The sequence below is a fragment of the Oryx dammah genome, unplaced genomic scaffold, assembly GCF_014754425.2.
Source record: "Oryx dammah isolate SB20612 unplaced genomic scaffold, SCBI_Odam_1.1 HiC_scaffold_18, whole genome shotgun sequence".
In the NCBI taxonomy this organism is placed as follows: domain Eukaryota; kingdom Metazoa; phylum Chordata; class Mammalia; order Artiodactyla; family Bovidae; genus Oryx; species Oryx dammah.
Genome location: NW_024070202.1, coordinates 75,084,518 through 75,098,526, shown reverse-complemented (window position 1 = coordinate 75,098,526; position 14,009 = coordinate 75,084,518). Strand labels below are relative to the sequence as shown.

The following is a 14,009-nucleotide window of genomic DNA, read 5'->3' as shown; positions in this document are numbered from 1 at the left end:
CTGCAGTCGTGTCCGACTCTGTGCGACCCCATGGACTGCAGCCTACCAGGCGCCTCCATCCATGGGATTTTCCAGGCAAGAGTACTGGAGTGGGTTGCCATTGCCTTCTCCGAATTCCACTTCTACAGACACTTAAAAAGTATGTCCGCAAAGACATATGTTTGAGAATGATCAGAGCTACCTTTTTAAAAAGTGCCCCTAACAGGAAGTAACCCAGATGCCCACCACAAGGAACCTGGACAAACCAACCATGGTATATTCATAAAATGGATACATATCATACATCCAAATATTCGCTTAGGTATACACTAGAGTAAGCTACTAATACATGCAACATCATGGGTGAACATCAAAAGCATTATCAGGCTGAATGAAAGAAGTCAGATATGAGCACACAGTGGCTGATTCTCTTTATAGGATGTTCATGAAAAGGCAAATGAACCTATCTAGTTTCTCAGAGGCAGGAAAAAATGAGGTGAGCTCTACAACTGTCTCCAAATTCCTACATGGAGAAAGATTTCAGGATGCAGAGAGGGAAGGGAGAACCAGTATACCACATGGGTTGAAGGAAAGGAGTTAAGAATTCAAGCTGAATAAGCCAGCAAGAAAGAGTTCACTAAGCAGAGCACTGGAGAAGAGAGAGCTGCAAAGAACTCTTAAGATCTTCAGAAGGGCCCTCGGAAGCATTCAGCACAGTACTGAAGAGCATGTGTGGACACACACCTGTTTGAGGAAGATACTCAAGGCTGGGGAAAGAACCACTATTTTAGGAAACAGTGCTCACACAGAGCCGAAAACAGTCCTTCTTCCCACAGCCAGACCAGAAAAACCCAAGATTCAGGGAATATTGCACAGAAAACAGGAGGATCTTGCCTCAAAAGTGAGGAATGATTAACTGTAAACTGAGCACTGCTCCTGGTCTCTCCAAGTAATTTAACTGCATTTCAGAACAAAGCTCAAGAATATCTGTAGAAATAAAAAAATACCCAACACCCAGTAAGGTAAAATTCACCATGCCTGGTACCCAGTCAAAAATTATCAGGCATGGGACTTCCCTAGTGGTTCAGCAGCTATAACTCCACGCTCCTAGCGCAGGGGCCCCTGGTTGGACCCCTGGTCAGAGAACTAGATCCCACATGCTGCAACTGAGGATCCCAACACCATAACTAAGGATCCCACATGCCACAACTAGGCCCTGGTGCAGCTGAATAATACCAAATAAACACTTTTTTAAAAAAATTATCAGGCATGCAAAGCAACAGGAAAACATAACATAGTGAGAATAATCAGTCAATTGAAAGTGACTCTGAACTGACAAGAATAAGCACACAAGATATTAACAGAGTATTATAACTATATTCCATTTGTTCAAAAAGGAAGGTAAGAAAAGATCCAAAACAAACATTTACAGAAGCAAATGTAAATGGCTGAGATGAAAAATATTAAAACACTGGATAAAATTATTAACAGATCAGATACTGCAGTAGAACAGATTAGTGAATTTGAAGACATCACCATGGAAACTTACCAAAATAAAGCACAGAAAGAAAAGACAACCTATGTAAATAAATAGATAGATAAACAAACAAAAAGAGTATCAGTGAACTGTGGGACAACTTTTAGCAGCTTATAAGACCCTGAAAGAAAATGGGTGGGTGGAGGGAAATTTGAAGAGATAATGGCTGAAACTTTTCCAAAACATGAGGAAAACTATAAACCCATAGATCCAAGAAACTCAAAAAAATCTCAAGCACAAAAAAATGTGACAGAAACTACATAAGGCACATGAAAACCAAATTGCTCAAACCCAGTTACAAAGAGACAATCTTAAATGAATCTATATACAAAACTGAAACAGACTCACAAATATAGAAAACAAACTTATAGTTACCAAAGAAGTATGGAGGAAAGGGAGGAATGAATTAGGAGTAGGGATTAACAAACTATTATAAATAAAACAGATAGGCAACAAGGATTTACTGTACAGCACGTAGAAGTATATTCAATATCTTACATTAACCTATAATGGAAAATAATCTAGAAAAAAAATATATATATATAAATTAATCACTTGCTGTACACCTGAAACTAACACAACACTCTAAATCAACTATACTTCAACTGAAAAAAAAGAGATCTTAAAAGCAGCCAGGGAGGAAGGGGAGCACAAATTACACTGACAGGATTAAGCATTAAAACAACAGTAGATTTCTCATTCAAAAAAAAACAAATGAGAACACAGTGTAGCAATATAAAGTACTAAGAAAAAACTGACCAATCCAGCAAAAACTCACTTCAAAAATGACAGTGAATTAAAACCTTCCTAGAATATACAAAAGCTGAAATAATTTATCACTAAATGACACATACTACAAGACATGTTAAAGATAGTCTGAGCAAAAGGAAAATAATATTAGATGGAAATATAGCTTTACACAAAAGAATGAAGACCACTAGAATTGATTAATTACATGGACAAATATGTAAGGTCTTTTACTTGTTACTTAAAACTCATCAGAAGATAACTATTTAAATAAAAACTAATAATGATACAATGTGAGGTTTAACATAAGTAGAAGTAAAATTTATGATAAAACAGCACAAAGCTCAGGAAAGGAGAAATGGCAGTATACCACTGGGAGGCTCTAATATGCACGAAGTAATACACTATCACTTGAAGGCAGACTGTGAGAAGCTAAAAAGGCATAACATAAACCTAAAGCAGCAACTAAAATAACGAGTTGCAGGTAATAAATACAACAAAGAAGAGAAAACAAAATTATGTTAAAATGGCAAGAAAAGAGAAAAAGCAGTAAATAAAGAACACGTAAGAGAAATGGAAAACAAGCAGCATGACGATAGATTTAAACCTCAATATATTAGGAATCACATTAATGTAAACAGTTTAAACATCTCATTAAAAGGCAGGGATTGTCAAATTATATATTTTTTTAAAAAGAAGAGAAAAATATACAATGTTAGTGTTAATCAAAGAAAAGCTGAAATGACTGTACTAATAACAAAGTAGATTCCAGATTAAAGAATATTCCTAATGATATCCATCTGAGCCGCCAGGGAAGCCCCAATGACATAGGAAAGCACTACATAATGATAAAAGGGTAAAAACATCAAGAAAATATAACAAAGTTATGCATTTAATAACAAAATTCTCAAAATATATGAAACAAGAACTGACAGAATAGCAATGAGAAATAAGCAAACATAGTCAGAAATTTCATTACCTCACACTGAATTATGTCCCCACAAAATTCATATATTGAAGCTTTAACCTCCAATGTAACTATGTTTGAAGTTAGGGCCTTTAAAGAGATAATCAAGGTAAAATGAGGCCATAAGGGTAGGGACCTAACCCAACAGGGCTGGTGTCCTTATATAAAGAAAAGGGGACCCTAGGGAAACTTGGCACACAGAGCAAGTCCACGTGAGGACCATACAAAATAAGCAAAGAGGGAGGCCTCAGGAAAATCCAAACTCGTCAATACCTTGATCTTGGGCTTCCAACCTCCTGAACTATAAAAAAATAAACTTCTGTTGTTTAAGACACCTAGTCTGTGTTCTTTCACTATGGCAGTCCTAGCAAACTAATATAGCCTTTCTCAATAATTAATATTAATTTTATAAATAATTTATAATTATTGCAGAAAATAAGCAAGCATACATAAGCTTTGAACAATATTATCAATATCTTGACCTAACTGACATTATAGAACATTTGACCTAACAGCGGCAGAATACACATTCTTTTCAAATGCATATGGAATGTTTAGTAGACAAGTCTAAGAAAATTTTAAATTATTCCAGTTGTACTAAATATGTTCTCTGATCACAATAGGATTAAATTAGGAATCAAAAACAGAAAGATCTTAGTAAAATTCCCTAAGTATTTGGACATCAAATAACACACTTCTAAATAGTGTATAGATTAATACACCGTGGCAAGGCACTGCTACTGCAAACTTATTTACATGTTTGTTTCTGCTTTTTTCAAGAGACCATATACTTTTTGATAGTAGGGCTCTTGAACTCAGTGCTTACAAAAGAGGAATGAAGGTGCTACTATCATGAAGTCCATGACATTGGCAGGGCCCTTCTGTGCTATAAATAACCAACACTGTTCTACAAATGGAGCACTAGGGTGCAAGCTCAAGACCCCGTAGCCAATGGATAAGGAATATGGGCTCAGACCCAGTCTCCACCCAGGCCTCGTGCTCAGACAGGAGTAGAGATTCAAGTAGCTGACACACACAGCCCTCTATCATAATCCCCCAGCTGGCACACACTTTTCCTCCCTTATATTTCAGTTATTTGTTTATAGCCGTCTCTTTTGTGTAATTTCCTACAGGCAGGACACCAGGCTCTTATCTATTTTTCTCCCAAGGCCCTGCACAGTGCCTGGCACCCTCCATTAATACTTGTCGACTGAATGAATTGGCTGTATTCTGTGAGCCAACAGGGGATACTGTGACGTTTTATTCCTTACAAATACCTTTATTGCAACCAGGGAGAAAGAGGCACTGTGTTCCTGTGGTTTTTCTGCCGGCTAGGCCACAGTTAGAAACCTGGAGGAAGGAAACAGCAGAGGTGCTGTGTAGAGGCCGAAGCCATTTCAATGGCTGGATGGTGGAGGAATTCATTTCAGATAGTGTAATAACATCTGCTCACGCTTCATCTGTACATAACATCTCCATTGTGAAGTGAGCCTAGACGGGATTAGGCTGCCTTTGTTTTCACCTGATACTGTGCTTTCATTTCTCCCAAAGAGGCGGACCCAATGAGTGCACGGGAACAGGGGAGGCCGAAATGCTGAAGCATTTAGCAGGCTCAGTTCAGGAATCTAAATTGCATTTAATTGTTAGGAGCAGACAGTGGGAAGGGTAGAGAGCAAGGCTGCCAGCTCCACAAGGACTCCCTGAGGGGTTCAGGGTAATTAGTGCTGGTCTTGATGGTGAGGTCTCTTTTTAGAAAGAAAAATCTCTGCAAAACTGAGCGAGGAAGTGCTCCACAGGCGTGCAGCAGGGTAACCTTTTGCTCTGCTCTGCGAAAATGCAAAACCTCACAGTCCTCTCGGCTCAGTTCTCTAGGCTAACACTGCAGTGGCAACAGTTACCCCCACATAGCCTAAACCAGCACAACCCAAGCCTCTTTTCCTTTCAGGAGAGAGGATTTAGGTGTGTGTTTTCTTACCCAGGAAACCTTCAGTAGCATCCGAGGGCGGCTGATGCACTCAGCAAAATCACCGAGCAAGTTGAATCTGAAGTTAAACACCACAAATTCCCACGTGAGGAGAGCGGGCCCCAAACCTCTGGAGTGATCCTGCCCAGAGATGCCTCCAACCACCAAGAGCCAAAGGACCCAGAGCACAGGGACATCCTCTGCCTTCCACACACGGTCCCCAAGCTTCTCAGGAGTGGCGTTTGATTGTTAAACTAAAAATCAGAATGAGCACAACTCAAAGTGATGTCAAGTGGCTGACATTCTGACAACTTCTCACTCCTCAGAACCTTCATAAGTTTCCAGTAAAACGAATGCAATAAATGCCTAAGTATTCGACTCAGAGAGGGGACTGCTGAACCTAGTAGGGAGCGGCCTGTGCATCTGCTCAGTTTAAGTCAAGCGCCACGGAAGACAGTCCCAGGACCAAGCGCTGTAACACGGCCCTGGGGAACCTGCACTTCTGCAACAACGCTAGAGCATCCTCACACACCCAGAGTTACAGCACCCTTTTCCTTCGCAAAGAAACACAAGCTAGAAGGGAGTCCGTGAAACTGCCAATGTCCTGCTTCCATTCCAGTAAAGGAGTCCAAGGAAGTGTGTCCAAGACGGAGCTGGATTCGAAAATTAAGAGCAAAGCTGTCTCCCACTTCACGTGGGCTCACCAGGGCGCCGGCCTCCCACCAGGCAAAGCTCTGCTTTCCCTCGCTCGTTCTTTCCTGCTCAAGTAACACGCGCACAGACGAACACACACGAGACACGCGTACATAGACAAGGACACACGCGCACTCGTGGACATACGGGCACGCGCAGTGACCCGGGCAAAAGCGCGAACATGCACGCGCAGACAGAGTGCAAGGGCACCCGTACACACTTGCACACTGGCGCGCAGACCGGGGTACGCGGGCACACACAAGAAAACGCGTGCACCAACCCAAAAGTGCTTCCACTCCCAGGGCTTCCACCCTGTCCCAGCTCCCAGTTCCCGCCGCGCCGGGGTCCCGCTTCCCTGCGCCCCTCCCCCTCGCAGAACGCCCACTCACCTGGCGCCGGTGCCGGCGAGCCCGCGCCCCGCGCGCGCACCCTCCAGGCGGCCCCGGGGTCAGGGCGCGCAGCCGCATGGCCGTCCGGGCCACCGCCGAGGGGCCAGGCCGGGCGAGGAAGGCCGAAGCAGGCGCGGACCCCTCCCGGGCGGCGATGCCCGGCAGGTATGCCTCCTGGGCCCCTGTGTCTGGGGAGTCCCAGAAGTTCGACCCCGGGAGCCCTGAAATGAAGCGGTCGCCAATTCCAAGTCCACTCGGTCGTCAGGAGTCAGATGCCGCGAACAAAAGCCCAGACGAATGAGCGCACGACCCCCCGGCGCCCCTCCATCTGACACGAATTAGCGCTCCCTTCCCCCCGCCCCAGACCGCAGCTCCGGAGAAGAGGAAAAAGGTTTCTCAGCCAAACCTAGGAAAAGTGGCGAGGAAACGCCTCCTAGGACAGGGGTGGGGGGCTAACCCTCCATCGCCCTCCAACGCCCTTGGCCCTCCCACTGGATTACCCCCGCCTTTGGCTTGAGTACAGCGTTACTAGGATTTCAGACCTCTCCAAGAATGCAGACCCAGGGACTTAAAATCAAAAGCGGCAGGCTCTCTGGCTTTCGGGAGTTTAAATCTTGTATACTGTCCAGTAAACTTGCATCTGTAATGGTCAGTCTCACCGGTAATCTGTACTGCTAGCAAACAGTGGCTTTGGAGTGGAAAGAAGGAAAACTCTAATACAGAAAGGTTGTCTTTCCAATTTGCCTCTTCAACTAAGAAAAACAAGGAGCAGCCTTGCCAAAGTGGGATGAGAAGCAGGTAGAGGTTCCAGCAAGCTCAAAGGAAATGACCATGGGGCCTTCCATAGGTACCTAGGGTCTGGGATCCACAGCACCCCTCCCTCTCCTTACTATCCAGAGAGCCATCCAGCTCCCAGCAAATCACATCCGAGTTCCCTCTCTGGGTCTGTGATTTTAGAAGGAAATTAAAAACTGTTTTTAATTTATTTTAAGAAGATAAAGGTGACTGGGATGGTGGGGACAGGGTCTCACATGAAGAGGAAGCCGGACATCTGGAAAGGGGAAGGGTCCCTTAGCCTGAAGCACAGCCCAGAGGGGTAAGGTGGGCCAGATCCACAGACAGAATGGCCCTTTGCCTGTCAGACCCCACAAGACTGAGTCGTCTTGGGCAGGGATCCTGGACCAGTGGCTCTTAGCTCTCCACCATGAGGAGCTCTGGTGACATTGCTGGAAAGGGTCCCTTGACAGTGGACTTGTTCAGCTGAGGCCACCTCCTCCCCTCCGTGGGGTCCTGTAGAGGAGGCCGATGCAGAGGAGCACGTGGCCTAGGGAGCTGGATGGTCTCAGACCTGCTGGCTCACTGTGTGCATAGCAGCGCCGCGTGCTCCAGTGGCTCGGCCTGCCTCTGTGCCCAGCCCAGGGTGCAGCAGCAGTAATGCCCTGTGTTGGTCTAGTGCTCTGACTTCAGATCTTCAGCTCCGCTTGCAACTCCAAATGTCTTAGCTTTGGAGAGCAGTCTGGGTGGGCTAGACCCCGGGCCTTTATGGTTAACACATGTGCAAATTCCAGCCATCAATTCAAAGGCTGACATTAACCTCTCAGGTTCTGGCACCAAATACCCATCTTTCCATTTCTGGGGGTGGAATAGCAAAGCTGCTCTTTGACTTTCAACCACACACCAAAAAAAAAAACAAAACCAGAAATACATCATTCTGGCTTCTCACCTGGCAGCCACCCATTCATTTTCATTTTGCCTTCATCCTTCAAATAAGAGTATATTCATCTGTCTCTATAGACATTCATTCGTTTGTTAATTTATTCTCTAGATTCATTCATTATTATTCACTTTTTCTATAAAGGAGTCAAACTTTAGTTTTTGTAAACACCTCTCAGTTCTATTTCTTCATACACATCCCTCACCCCCGTGTGACTGCAGGATCCCTAAGAACACACGTCTGTGTTGGATTTGAGTCCCCACCATCGAGAACAAGATGGAGCCCAGAGCTATGTCTGCAGGCTCAGCTAGAAGCACACTCTTCTGCTGTCTGAGGGCACACAAGGCAAACATTTTCCCAGGAATCAGCTGGATCTATCACCAGTCTCACTCATGGAACCAGCAGGAGGAACCTCAATCCTAGCAAACAGGTAACTTTCAACATGATAAAGCTCCTTGAACTCATGGACGAGGCTGCACACTCTATGGGGCCCTTGGAAATGATGGTCCTGAGCACCAGCGCACCTAGGCTCATGGTTGCCAGGGTGGAAGACAAACAGGTGTTTTCATAGGGACACCTGAATCTCCTCTGATTCGATTAAAAAATACATCATTCAGAAAATTCCCACACTTTAATAATAAATACATGCATGCAATCATATCTCACAGATGATAGCACAGTGGGCTATCACAACTCAGTGAGAATCGGGGATCACAGATAGTCCTCTGAAGTCCGGAACACCAAAGCCCAAGTGAACTTCCCAAACACACACCTGCCAGGACTGCCCGCTTTGCCTCCGGGCCCCCTCTCCAGTCCCTTTCCCCTCTAGCTTTCCACACCACCACCACTTGAGGCAAGCTGAAGCATGAGGGTTTGGGGCCAGCTCAGCCTAGGGACCAAGCCAGCCACTCCAGCCTTGCCAGACTCACCCCACTATTGTGCTGCGAGCCTAGCCTGCCCCTGGTAAAGTGACAATCCTCCTTGCTTCTTGCTGTCCTGACATCTGCTTCTGAATTCTGGCTGCACTGAGTCCCCCAAAACAAAGGAGGTTCTTCCTGCACAAGATGGACTTCAGGGGGCCCAGGTCCAGACTTTGAGGATAAAGCTCCAACACCAGGCCTAGGGGCTGTATCACCAACACAGACTGGGAACCCAGACTGGACTGGGGACACGAGCTCAGCAGTGAATCCAACTCTAAGACAAGATGCGAGGTTGGCCCATCCAGGATCTCATCTAACTGAATGGAGGCTACTCCCATAGGCTATCCCAGAACGCTGATGAGCAGCCTGTGTGCCTGGCAACACAGGGACTACAGTGACACCATTTACCCAATGGTGGAAATGTCTGTATGTGGCATTATGAGGGGGGCACTGAGCCCACTCATGGGACTTCAGGAAAAACAGATGACAGGTGGGCTGAGACCTAGAAGAGAGATGGACAATTTTGAGACAGGAAAAGAACCCAGGGGACCAAAAGGCAGGGTGTTTGCATGAACGGAAGCACAGCATGCATTCAGGGCATGGATGGCAGGCAGGCAGAGTCTGCGTCTTAAGAGCAGGCGTGGAGAGGAAGGGGGCCCCACAAAGCAAGCCAGGGCCCAACCCTGAGGGCAGCGGGAGTCTCTGGAAGTGAGAGAGGAGGAACCACATGAACATACTGTGTCCTAGGACCACTTGGCGAAGAAGGAGTTTACTAACACAGAAAGGGAAAGAAGAAGGAGTTTACTAACACATTTCAGTGAAAGCTGTGCTGTGGGACTGGAATCAGATGCTGGTGTAACTCATGTTTTCAATGCAGAGACACAGATACAGAAATGAAAATTAATGCAAATGTGCACATGCACGCACACACTCATGCACAGGCATGCACCCATACACACAGAGGCACATATAAACTCCCTACACTCCCCAGCTCTGTCTGTGGTGGGGGAGGGGGTGCCTAAAGAAGCCCCCAAGAGTGGCGGTTACATGCAGCACCCACGTCTCTGTTTCCCAGTAAAAGAAATCAGGGCTCCCCGGAGACGTGGGTGATTTCAGATGAGTCAGGGATGGTACAAATCCCAAAAGGTAAAGGAATGCTTCCAGAATGGTGGGGCTGCATGACCAGGGGGCTGAGTCGGCCTGCAGAGGCTGTCTTGGCCAGACCTGGGACAACCTGAACATCGAAATAGTGATAATACTGGATTTTGTGTGTGTGTGTGTGTGTGTGTGTGTGTGTGAGTCACTCAGTCGTGTCCAACTCTGCAACTCCATGAACTGAAGCCCACCAGGCTCCTCTGTCCATGGAATTCTCCAGGCAAGAATACTGGAGTGGGTTGCCATGCCCTGCTCCAAGAGATCGTCCCGATCCAGGGATCGAACTCGGGTCTCTGGCATTGCAGGCCGATTTTTTATCATCTGAGCCACCAGGGAAGCCCTTAGCCCCTCCAGAAATCCCTGTTCTGCAGAGATGTCATCCCCAGCTGTTGGCAACCAGCAGAGGCTTTGGGAAGTTTAACCTAGCGAGCAATGCTCCACTGTCACAGCAGAGCCGACCTCCTACGGGTAGTCCCAAACCCAAGTTATTTCCCCAGGTCGGGTGTGAGGATAGAGGCATCTCATCTGGCCTGTCCCTTCTGCTAGAGCATCCAGACAGCCCTCCTGTGTGCCTGGGAACTGGCCCCTACAGGGAGGGTGTGGTTGGAAAGAGAACACTGACAGAGCACCTTCTGAGTCACCAAGCTTCATCTCTGGATTGAACCCCAGTCTTTTCATTCCTCCATAGTTCTGTGAACCCAAAATGCCCAATATTCCCTAGCCTTCACCAAACCTGGCTAGACCACATCAGGAGCTCTGTCTGGGTAGGGATTCTGCCCATAAGGGTCCAATGTTGCCTCCTCCGAGAGGCAGGGTTGAGATGGGCTGCAGAGGCTGCAGAAGAGACAGCGCCTCGGGGCACCCTGGACCTGCTCTACTCCTTGTTGTGTCTGCTGGTTTATAGTCATCACCCTGGGCCTCCCACTTCTTCATCGGCTAACAAGAAGAATAAGCTCAGTGCCGACCTCAAACAGTGCCCGTGCAGTTCACCCCAAAGCGGAGGGGCTTTGGTGTGATGCCCACCACATATTCTTCCTCCCCTGCTAAGTCAAACCAGTCAATCCTAAAGGAAATCAACCCAGAATATTCATTGGAAGGACTGATGCTGAAGCTCCAATACTTTGGCCCCTTGATGTGAAGAGCCAACTCATTGGAAAAGACCTTGATGCTGGGGAAGATTGAGCGCAAGAGGAGAAGGGGGCAACAGAGGATGAGATGGTTGGATGGCATCACTGAATCAATGGACACGAGTTTGAGGAAGCTCTGGGAGATAGCGAAGGACTGGGAAGCCTGGTGTGCTGCAGTCCATGGGGTCGAGAAGAGTTGGACACAATTTATCAACTGAACAATGACTCCTGCTAAGAGGGGTCCCTGCACAGCCAGAAGAGTTTGGAGGACTAAGGTGAGAGGCCTCAAGTAGATAATGAGGAGAAAAATCAGTTTCTGAGAAAGATGGGGTATTTTCAATAATATTAAGTGAAGGGAAGTGAAAGTCACTCAGTCATGTCTGACTCTTTGCAACTTCAAGGATTATACATTCCATGGAATTCTTTAGGCCAGAATACTGGAGTGGGTAGCCTTTCCCTTCTCCAGGGGAGCTTCCCAACCCAGGGATCGAACATAGGTCTCCTGCATTGCAGGCAGATTCTTTACAAGCTGACACTGGGGAAACCCAGGAATACTGGAGTGGTTAACCTATCCCTTCTCCAGCCAGTCTTCCTGACCTAGGAATCGAATTGGGGTCTCCTGCATTGCAGGTGGATTCTTTACCACTGAGCTATCAGGGAAGCCCTCAATATGAAGAAGTTTTAACTATTTCTGAATTTTTTTAAAAAAAGCAGACATTGCTTCTATTTATCATCGCCACTATGAATCTATATCTGTAGTCCCAGGACGGGTGTGAGGCAGGCACGACTGGGTCTCATCTTGCTGTGGGGAAGGTAGGACTTTGGGGTGACTCCCCCATACCTGGGTCACCCTCAAACTCAGTGAGGCCACGATGGAGCTGCGATTGCACCCAACCCCATCAACGTGTTCTCAAAGAGAGTTTAATAATTAAAATCTCCGATTTAAATTACAACAAAAGCAAGTTTCCCAGCCTGGTATGATGCTCCTGACTTGAAGTAATCTCTCCTTCACCCAGATCATGCCCCAAGATGCTTCCAGGACATGAAAAGAGCATTTCCTGTAAATAACAATGCTTGTTGCAACTCAGAAAAAAGACAGCAAAATCTCCATCCAGGCCCAGAGAGCAGGAATCAGCGTCCTCCGGAAGAAGACACTGTCTGTCCCAGTTAGACAGAAGCCACACTGCCTGGGCACTGCCCCATCACAGGCTTCCTCTGTGTGTCCCTAGGCCCCACCCCCATATACAGTAAACTGCGTGTGTCCTCCAGAAACCCAGGCTGTGCTGGATACACATTACTGGAGGAATGAATGACTATAAATCAATAAAGACAGATGCCAGGTTTTAAGGCAGTGGTCACTAGAGGCCACACCCCATGGTCACACCTGGGTTGGGCCTTGGAACTTGTGGCCTCATGTCTGCTGCCCTTTGATTTCTGATTAGCTGATTGACAATGATTCACAGCACCATTCACCCACCTTCCATTCTTTCCCCATAGTTCACTGTGTGGGAGGGACAGAGTTGATAAAGCCTGAAGAAAGTGGTCCCAGTGATGAGAAAGCTTGGGGTGGGGGGCACTGGGAGCCAGACTCAAGATCAGACTTGACTGTGGAGAAAATGGGGAGTCAGAGGTTTACTAGCAAAGGGGCAGGAGAGGGCAGAGGGTGGGGGGTGGGAGGGGGCAGACCTCCTGCAAAACAGGCTAGCAGAGTGGGGACGGGTGTTTCAACTAGGACCTTAGTGGTGGTGGCAACAGGAAGAATGGGAGCTGACTCCAGGGGGTCACGACCACCAAAAATGGGCTGGGAATTAAGGGAGAAAGATCTGGTTTGGTAGACCAGACTGAGACCAGGACTTTCAGAGATTGTCAGCACTCACTGGAGGAAGGGGGCTTCGGATTTTTCATTACTGGCATGATTTTGCTACAGTCTCAGGTGGGGTAGGTGGGGGTGGACCCCTGGAAGCACAGGTGCAGGGCTCTGCTGACTAGCTCTCCAGTCTCCTCTATCACAAGTGCAGGGGCTCAGGGACCACCTACTGTTCAATCAGCTGACCAAATCCACTGACCCACTGTGCATGAGTTTGGGATGGCCAAGGTCAAGGACACAAGCAAAGGTCACCACCTGCAAGAAGCACTCAGTCTGGCCTCCAGGAAACCTCTGTAAGGGGTGCTGCCACCCACCCCCCTCCACAGTGGGCTCCTACCAGTGCTTAGCCACCCTTTGCACACCAACACTCAGAGTCTGTTGCCCTTGGCAAACGAAATGCATAACAATGTCGTGACCCTTTTCCCAGCTGGCAGGGTGTAAACCTGGATAACAGCAGGTGCTCACAGCAGCCTTGACTCTCGCTCCCCTACAGTCCAGCCTCACCAACTTTTCTTCCTGTGCTAACTCCCCAGCAGACACAGAGGCTGCAAGGCACCCATCTTTAAGGATGGCCCCCCTGCAGGCTTCCCTGGTGGGTCAGTGGTAAAGAATCTGCCTGAAAATGCAGGAGACACAGAATGGATCCCTGGTCCAGGAAGATCCCACATGTCTTGGAACAATTAAGCCCATGCACCACAGCTATTGAGCCAGCACTTCAGAGCCCAGGAGTCAAAACTTCTGAGCCCACGCACCATAACTACAGAAGCCCGTGCACCCTAGAGCTTGTGTTCCACAACAAGAGAAGACGCTGCAATGAGAGCCTGCACGCCTCAACCAGAGAGTAGCCTCTGCTCACCACAACTAGAGAAATGCCTGCGTAACACGAAGACCCAGCACAGCCAAAAATAAAACTTTTTTTTAAAATTATTTAGAAGCAGAGACATCACTGTG

The 14,009-nt window shown here is 47.2% G+C and overlaps 1 protein-coding gene across 2 annotated transcripts in view; it reads right to left on the bottom strand.

Annotated features, from left to right (window-relative positions):
• Positions 1-14,009, bottom strand: part of TNS3 (tensin 3) — a 221,616-nt gene that overhangs the window by 177,664 nt on the left and 29,943 nt on the right. The gene's annotated exons all lie outside the window — the stretch shown is intronic.